The sequence below is a fragment of the Taudactylus pleione genome, unplaced genomic scaffold (genome assembly GCF_031769625.1).
Source record: "Taudactylus pleione unplaced genomic scaffold, aTauple2 ptg000016l, whole genome shotgun sequence".
Taxonomy (NCBI): domain Eukaryota; kingdom Metazoa; phylum Chordata; class Amphibia; order Anura; family Myobatrachidae; genus Taudactylus; species Taudactylus pleione.
Genome location: NW_028284418.1, coordinates 16971163 through 16980913, shown reverse-complemented (window position 1 = coordinate 16980913; position 9751 = coordinate 16971163). Strand labels below are relative to the sequence as shown.

Sequence of the window (9751 nt, the reverse complement as noted above, 5' to 3'; positions counted from 1 at the left end):
CTTCTTTACATTTTATCTCTGCTTTTCCTGACTTTGGGTAAGGTTTTGTATGACATTCCAGATATGAGAGTTAAAATATTTTAAAGTGTACAGCAGGTTGTAGGATGACAGAGCTATTCAAGCTGCTGGAATCAAATCCCACTGCTGCCATATTTATTCTCCAAGGAGAAGATCCAGTGATATATATCAAAGTGCTTTCCTAAAGTAGATAAGGTATAAAAGAAGCTAAATTTGGTTAATGGAAGCACACCATAAGCTGTCACATGCAGTAGCTCAAAACAAGTTATCATGGTTTTAATAGTTTTCTCAAACCTTTTTTAGAACTATCTAAATTGTATTGTTGCTCTCAAAAAGTGCTTTGAATATCTCTGCGATCTACATTATGCATCTAGCAAGCATCTCAATTTTTGAATATGTCAGTTAAAACAAACAAAAAGTAACTGAGAAAATTAAAAAATCAGTTCTCATCAATATTACCAAGTAAAACATGGATGTTTTTACCTTTCATTGAAATCTTGTATTAGCGAATTGTTTATCATTTCATAGACTTTTAACATGACACTTCTTTCCAAGTGTCGCTTTAAAACAAAATTAAACATTTAATTTGCAGCAATCTTAATTATATGAAAGATTTGTGAGATAAGAACTCCATGTGTGCCAGTGGTAGCATGGCCGAGCATTCTAAGGCGCTGGATTTAGGTTCAAATCCCACTGCTGCCAATCTTATTTTCCAAAGAATTGATTTTTGATCAGATATTAACCAACTGAAAAAGGTTGGTGATAGTACCCTGCATTAGCCACCAAGTTCCCAACAGTTCATCATAGTTGCAACAGTCTTCTCAAACCTTTAAAATAATGATATCTGCTAACAATAAAGATATTCAAATTTTAATTTTGCATGAAGTAATTATGTGCCCTATCAGTAATAAAATATTTTATTACTTCATGCATCTCAATTTCTTTTGTTATTTCAATGAAAATAAACAAAATGCAATTCAATAAAAAATCTGAATTTCTCATCGGATTTATGTTTAATAATGAACTTTCTTTTAACTGTTGCTGACATCTTTTCAATTAATACTTTAAAACAAAAAACCCTTTAATTTTGATGTTCTAGATCTGTGAGCTACCCTAACAACATGCACATGTGGTAGCATGGCCGAGCAGTCTAAAGCGCTGGATTAAGGCTCCAGTCTCTTTGGAGGCGTGGGTGCAAATCTCACTACTGCCATCTTTATTATACAAAGAGTAGGGCAGTTATTGATGGCAAAGTGATTCTTTTTTTCCATTAGATAGGATATTACCCAGCTGAAGTTGGTTGGTGGAAGATTCCTATAGCTACTCAACAGTTCATCATTGTTACAAGAGACTTCCCAAACGTTTTAAAAATGTTATCTGCTAAGAGTAAAGATGAGCCAAAATTAAGTTGGCATGAATTAATTAGAAGTAATATCATAACTAATATTTAATTACTGAGTGGTCTTATCATACAATTAGAGATGGAAATGTTGGCAACGTGACTCATTGGTATAAATTGATGGATTTATATTCCAATTTCTCTATCTTTCCTATCTCTCTGGATTTTAATCTCACAGCTGTCTATTTTAGGCATTTGAATAATACTTCAAAGTTATTTGGATACATCAGTTGCACTAAATGAAGGAAATTTGAAGACAAATATAATCATTACTTGTTAAATGTACCTGGCTTCTTTTGCATTTTATCTCAGCTTTTCCTGACTTTGGGTAAAGTTTTGAATGACATTCCAGATATGAGAGCTAAAATATTTTAAAGTGTTAAGCAGGTTGTAGGATGACAGAGCTATTCAAGCTGCTGGAATCAAATCCCACTGCTGCCATATTTATTCTCCAAGGAGAAGATCCAGTGATATATATCAAAGTGCTTTCCTAAAGTAGATAAGGTATAAAAGAAGCTAAATTTGGTTAGTGGAAGCACACCATAAGCTGTCACATGCAGTAGCTCAAAACAAGTTATCATCGTTTTAATAGTTTTCTCAAACTTTTTTTAGAACTATCTAAAATGTATTGTTGCTCTCAAAAAGTGGCTTTGAATATCTCTGCGATCTACATTATGCATCTAGCAAGCATCTCAATTTTTGAATATGTCAGTTAAAACAAACAAAAGTAACTGAGAAAATTAAAAAATCAGTTCTCATCAATATTACCAAGTAAAACATGGATGTTTTTACCTTTCATTGAAATCTTGTATTAGCGAATTGTTTTTCATTTCATAGACTTTTAACATGACACTTCTTTCCAAGTGTCACTTTAAAACAAAATTAAACATTTAATTTGCAGCGATCTTAATTATATGAAAGATCTGTGAGATAAGAACTCCATGTGTGCCAGTGGTAGCATGGCCGAGCGGTCTAAGGCGCTGGATTTAGGCTCCAGTCTCTTCGGAGGCGTGGGTTCAAATCCCACTGCTGCCAATCTTATTTTCCAAAGAATTGATTTTTGATCAGATATTAACCAACTGAAAAAGGTTGGTGATAGTACCCTGCATTAGCCACCAAGTTCCCAACAGTTCATCATAGTTGCAACAGTCTATTCAAACCTTTAAAATAATGATATCTGCTAACAATAAAGATATTCAAATTTTAATTTTGCATGAAGTAATTATGTGCCCTATCAGAACTAATATTTTATTACTTCATGCATCTCAATTTCTTTTGTTATTTCAATGAAAATAAACAAAATGCAATTCTATAAAAAATCTGAATTTCTCATCGGATTTATGTTTAATAATGAACTTTCTTTTAACTTTTGCTGACATCTTTTCAATTAATACTTTAAAACAAAAAAACCCTTTTATTTTGATGTTCTAGATCTGTGAGTTACCCTAACAACATGCACATGTGGTAGCATGGCTGAGCAGTCTAAGGCGCTGGATTAAGGCTCCAGTCTCTTTGGAGGTGTGGGTGCAAATCTCACTACTGCCATCTTTATTATACAAAGAGTAGGGCAGTTATTGATGGCAAAGTGATTCTTTTTTTCCATTAGATAGGATATTACCCAACTGAAGTTGGTTGGTGGAAGATTCCTATAGCTACTCAACAGTTCATCATTGTTACAAGAGACTTCCCAAACGTTTTATAAATTTTATCTGCTAAGAGTAAAGATGATTCAAAATTAAGTTACCATGAAGTAATTAGAAGCAATATCATAACTAATATTTAATTACTGAGTGGTCTTATACAATTAGAGATGGAAATGTTGGCAACGTGATTCATTGGTATAAATTGATGGATTTATATTCCAATTTCTCTATCTTTCCTATCTTTTTGGATTTTAATCTCACAGCTGTCTATCTTAGGCATTTGAATAGTACTTCAAAGTTATTTTGGATACATCAGTTGCACTAAATGAAGGAAATCTGAAGACAAATATAATCATTACTTGTTAAATGTACCTGGCTTCTTTTACATTTTATCTCTGCTTTTCCTGACTTTGGGTAAAGTTTTGTATGACATTCCAGATATGAGAGTTTAAAATATTTTAAAGTGTACAGCAGGTTGTAGGATGACAGAGCTATTCAAGCTGCTGGAATCAAATCCCACTGCTGCCATATTTATTCTCCAAGGAGAAGATCCAGTGATATATATCAAAGTGCTTTCCTCAAGTAGATAAGGTATAAAAGAAGCTAAATTTGGTTAATGGAAGCACACCATAAGCTGTCACATGCAGTAGCTCAAAACAAGTTATCATGGTTTTAATAGTTTTCTCAAACCTTTTTTAGAACTATTTAAATTGTATTGTTGCTCTCAAAAAGTGGCTTTGAATATCTCTGCGATCTACATTATGCATCTAGCAAGCATCTCAATTTTTGAATATGTCAGTTAAAACAAACAAAAAGTAACTGAGAAAATTAAAAAATCAGTTCTCATCAATATTACCAAGTAAAACATGGATTTTTTACCTTTCATTGAAATCTTGTATTAGCGAATTGTTTATCATTTCATAGACTTTTAACATGACACTTCTTTCCAAGTGTCGCTTTAAAACAAAATTAAACATTTAATTTGCAGCAATCTTAATTATATGAAAGATCTGTGAGATAAGAACTCCATGTGTGCCAGTGGTAGCATGGCCGAGCATTCTAAGGCGCTGGATTTAGGTTCAAATCCCACTGCTGCCAATCTTATTTTCCAAAGAATTGATTTTTGATCAGATATTAACCAACTGAAAAAGGTTGGTGATAGTACCCTGCATTAGCCACCAAGTTCCCACCAGTTCATCATAGTTGCAACAGTCTTCTCAAACCTTTAAAATAATGATATCTGCTAACAATAAAGATATTCAAATTTTAATTTTGCATGAAGTAATTATGTGCCCTATCAGTAATAAAATATTTTATTACTTCATGCATCTCAATTTCTTTTGTTATTTCAATGAAAATAAACAAAATGCAATTCAATAAAAAATCTGAATTTCTCATCGGATTTATGTTTAATAATGAACTTTCTTTTAACCTTTGCTGACATCTTTTCAATTAATACTTTAAAACAAAAAACCCTTTAATTTTGATGTTCTAGATCTGTGAGCTACCCTAACAACATGCACATGTGGTAGCATGGCCGAGCAGTCTAAAGCGCTGGATTAAGGCTCCAGTCTCTTCGGAGGCGTGGGTGCAAATCTCACTACTGCCATCTTTATTATACAAAGAGTAGGGCAGTTATTGATGGCAAAGTGATTCTTTTTTTCCATTAGATAGGATATTACCAAGCTGAAGTTGGTTGGTGGAAGATTCCTATAGCTACTCAACAGTTCATCATTGTTACAAGAGACTTCCCAAACGTTTTAAAAATGTTATCTGCTAAGAGTAAAGATGAGCCAAAATTAAGTTGGCATGAAGTAATTAGAAGTAATATCATAACTAATATTTAATTACTGAGTGGTCTTATCATACAATTAGAGATGGAAATGTTGGCAACGTGACTCATTGGTATAAATTGATGGATTTATATTCCGATTTCTCTATCTTTCCTATCTTTCTGGATTTTAATCTCACAGCTGTCTATCTTAGGCATTTGAATAGTACTTCAAAGTTATTTGGATACATCAGTTGCACTAAATGAAGGAAATCTGAAGACAAATATAATCATTACTTGTTAAATGTACCTGGCTTCTTTTACATTTTATCTCTGCTTTTCCTGACTTTGGGTAAAGTTTTGAATGACATTCCAGATATGAGAGTTAAAATATTTTAAAGTGTACAGCAGGTTGTAGGATGACAGAGCTATTCAAGCTGCTGGAATCAAATCCCACTGCTGCCATATTTATTCTCCAAGGAGAAGATCCAGAGATATATATCAAAATTTATTCCTAAAGAAGATAAGGTATAAAAGAAGCTAAATTTGGTTGGTGGAAGCACACCATAAGCTGTCACATGCAGTAGCTCAATACAAGTTATCATGGTTTTAATAGTTTTCTCAAACCTTTTTTAGAACTATCTAAAATGTATTGTTGCTCTCAAAAAGTGGCTTTGAATATCTCTGCGATCTACATTATGCATCTAGCAAGCATCTCAATTTTTGAATATGTCAGTTAAAACAAACAAAAAGTAACTGAGAAAATTAAAAAATCAGTTCTCATCAATATTACCAAGTAAAACATGGATGTTTTTACCTTTCATTGAAATCTTGTATTAGCGAAATGTTTATCATTTCATAGACTTTTAACATGACACTTCTTTCCAAGTGTCGCTTAAAACTAAATTAAACATTTAATTTGCAGCAATCTTAATTATATGAAAGATCTGTGAGACAAGAACTCCATGTGTGCCAGTGGTAGCATGGCCGAGCGGTCTAAGGCGCTGGATTTAGGCTACAGTCTCTTCGGAGGCGTGGGTTCAAATCCCACTGCTGCCAATCTTATTTTCCAAAGAATTGATTTTTGATCAGATATTAACCAACTGGAAAAGGTTGGTGATAGTACCCTGCATTAGCCACCAAGTTCCCAACAGTTCATCATAGTTGCAACAGTCTATTCAAACCTTTAAAATAATGATATCTGCTAACAATAAAGATATTCAAATTTTAATTTTGCATGAAGTAATTATGTGCCCTATCAGAACTAATATTTTATTACTTCATGCATCTCAATTTCTTTTGTTATTTCAATGAAAATAAACAAAATGCAATTCTATAAAAAATCTGAATTTCTCATCGGATTTATGTTTAATAATGAACTTTCTTTTAACTTTTGCTGACATCTTTTCAATTAATACTTTAAAACAAAAAAACCCTTTTATTTTGATGTTCTAGATCTGTGAGTTACCCTAAAAACATGCACATGTGGCAGCATGGCCGAGCAGTCTAAGGCGCTGGATTAAGGCTCCAGTCTCTTTGGAGGCGTGGGTGCAAATCTCACTACTGCCATCTTTATTATACAAAGAGTAGGGCAGTTATTGATGGCAAAGTGATTCTTTTTTTCCATTAGATAGGATATTACCCAGCTGAAGTTGGTTGGTGGAAGATTCCTATAGCTACTCAACAGTTCATCATTGTTACAAGAGACTTCCCAAACGTTCTAAAAATTTTATCTGCTAAGAGTAAAGATGAGCCAAAATTAAGTTGGCATGAAGTAATTAGAAGTAATATCATAACTAATATTTAATTACTGAGTGGTCTTATCATACAATTAGAGATGGAAATGTTGGCAACGTGACTCATTGGTATAAATTGATGGATTTATATTCCGATTTCTCTATCTTTCCTATCTTTCTGGATTTTAATCTCACAGCTGTCTATTTTAGGCATTTGAATAGTACTTCAAAGTTATTTGGATACATCAGTTGCACTAAATGAAGGAAATCTGAAAACAAATATAATCATTACTTGTTAAATGTACCTGGCTTCTTTTACATTTTATCTCTGCTTTTCCTGACTTTGGGTAAAGTTTTGAATGACATTCCAGATATGAGAGTTAAAATATTTTAAAGTGTACAGCAGGTTGTAGGATGACAGAGCTATTCAAGCTGCTGGAATCAAATCCCACTGCTGCCATATTTATTCTCCAAGGAGAAGATCCAGTGATATATATCAAAATTTATTCCTAAAGAAGATAAGGTATAAAAGAAGCTAAATTTGGTTGGTGGAAGCACACCATAAGCTGTCACATGCAGTAGCTCAAAACAAGTTATCATGGTTTTAATAGTTTTCTCAAACCTTTTTTAGAACTATCTAAAATGTATTGTTGCTCTCAAAAAGTGGCTTTGAATATCTCTGCGATCTACATTATGCATCTAGCAAGCATCTCAATTTTTGAATATGTCAGTTAAAACAAACAAAAGTAACTGAGAAAATTAAAAAATCAGTTCTCATCAATATTACCAAGTAAAACATGGATGTTTTTACCTTTCATTGAAATCTTGTATTAGCGAATTGTTTTTCATTTCATAGACTTTTAACATGACACTTCTTTCCAAGTGTCGCTTTAAAACAAAATTAAACATTTAATTTGCAGCGATCTTAATTATATGAAAGATCTGTGAGATAAGAACTCCATGTGTGCCAGTGGTAGCATGGCCGAGCGGTCTAAGGCGCTGGATTTAGGCTCCAGTCTCTTCGGAGGCGTGGGTTCAAATCCCACTGCTGCCTATCTTATTTTCCAAAGAATTGATTTTTGATCAGATATTAACCAACTGAAAAAGGTTGGTGATAGTACCCTGCATTAGCCACCAAGTTCCCAACAGTTCATCATAGTTGCAACAGTCTATTCAAACCTTTAAAATAATGATATCTGCTAACAATAAAGATATTCAAATTTTAATTTTGCATGAAGTAATTATGTGCCCTATCAGAACTAATATTTTATTACTTCATGCATCTCAATTTCTTTTGTTATTTCAATGAAAATAAACAAAATGCAATTCTATAAAAAATCTGAATTTCTCATCGGATTTAAGTTTAATAATGAACTTTCTTTTAACTTTTGCTGACATCTTTTCAATTAATACTTTAAAACAAAAATACCCTTTTATTTTGATGTTCTAGATCTGTGAGTTACCCTAACAACATGCACATGTGGTAGCATGGCCGAGCAGTCTAAGGCGCTGGATTAAGGCTCCAGTCTCTTTGGAGGTGTGGGTGAAAATCTCACTACTGCCATCTTTATTATACAAAGAGTAGGGCAGTTATTGATGGCAAAGTGATTCTTTATTCCATTAGATAGGATATTACCCAACTGAAGTTGGTTGGTGGAAGATTCCTATAGCTACTCAACAGTTCATCATTGTTACAAGAGACTTCCCAAACGTTTTAAAAATTTTATCTGCTAAGAGTAAAGATGAGTCAAAATTAAGTTGGCATGAAGTAATTAGAAGCAATATCATAACTAATATTTAATTACTGAGTGGTTTTATCATACAATTAGAGATGGAAATGTTGGCAACGTGATTCATTGGTATAAATTGATGGATTTATATTCCAATTTCTCTATCTTTCCTATCTTTCTGGATTTTAATCTCACAGCTGTCTATTTTAGGCATTTGAATAGTACTTCAAAGTTATTTGGATACATCAGTTGCTCTAAATGAAGGAAATCTGAAGACAAATATAATCATTACTTGTTAAATGTACCTGGCTTCTTTTACATTTTATCTCTGCTTTTCCTGACTTTGGGTAAAGTTTTGTATGACATTCCAGATATGAGAGTTAAAATATTTTAAAGTGTACAGCAGGTTGTAGGATGACAGAGCTATTCAAGCTGCTGGAATCAAATCCCACTGCTGCCATATTTATTCTCCAAGGAGAAGATCCAGTGATATATATCAAAGTGCTTTCCTAAAGTAGATAAGGTATAAAAGAAGCTAAATTTGGTTAATGGAAGCACACCATAAGCTGTCACATGCAGTAGCTCAAAACAAGTTATCATGGTTTTAATAGTTTTCTCAAACCTTTTTTAGAACTATTTAAATTGTCTTGTTGCTCTCAAAAAGTGGCTTTGAATATCTCTGCGATCTACATTATGCATCTAGCAAGCATCTCAATTTTTGAATATGTCAGTTAAAACAAACAAAAAGTAACTGAGAAAATTAAAAAATCAGTTCTCATCAATATTACCAAGTAAAACATGGATGTTTTACCTTTCATTGAAATCTTGTATTAGCGAATTGTTTATCATTTCATAGACTTTTAACATGACACTTCTTTCCAAGTGTCGCTTTAAAACAAAATTAAACATTTAATTTGCAGCAATCTTAATTATATGAAAGATCTGTGAGATAAGAACTCCATGTGTGCCAGTGGTAGCATGGCCGAGCGTTCTAAGGTGATGGATTTAGGTTCAAATCCCACTGCTGCCAATCTTATTTTCCAAAGAATTGATTTTTGATCAGATATTAACCAACTGAAAAAGGTTGGTGATAGTACACTGCATTAGCCACCAAGTTCCCAACAGTTCATCATAGTTGCAACAGTCTTCTCAAACCTTTAAAATAATGATATCTGCTAACAATAAAGATATTCAAATTTTAATGTTGCATGAAGTAATTATGTGCCCTATCAGAACTAATATTTTATTACTTCATGCATCTCAATTTCTTTTGTTATTTCAATGAAAATAAACAAAATGCAATTCAATAAAAAATCTGAATTTCTCATCGGATTTATGTTTAATAATGAACTTTCTTTTAACCTTTGCTGACATCTTTTCAATTAATACTTTAAAACAAAAAAACCCTTTAATTTTGATGTTCTAGATCTGTGAGCTAACCTAACAACATGCAC

The 9751-nt window shown here is 32.7% G+C and overlaps 3 non-coding genes across 3 annotated transcripts; all 3 read left to right on the top strand.

Annotated features, from left to right (window-relative positions):
- Positions 1-2370: 2370 nt before the first annotated feature.
- TRNAL-UAG (transfer RNA leucine (anticodon UAG)) lies at positions 2371-2452 on the top strand. The gene has a single exon. It is a non-coding gene; the product is annotated as a tRNA-Leu (tRNA).
- Positions 2453-5808: 3356 nt separating this feature from the next.
- TRNAL-UAG (transfer RNA leucine (anticodon UAG)) lies at positions 5809-5890 on the top strand. The gene has a single exon. It is a non-coding gene; the product is annotated as a tRNA-Leu (tRNA).
- A 1649-nt stretch (positions 5891-7539) lies between these two features.
- On the top strand, positions 7540-7621 carry TRNAL-UAG (transfer RNA leucine (anticodon UAG)). The gene has a single exon. It is a non-coding gene; the product is annotated as a tRNA-Leu (tRNA).
- The last annotated feature ends 2130 nt before the right edge of the window (positions 7622-9751 follow it).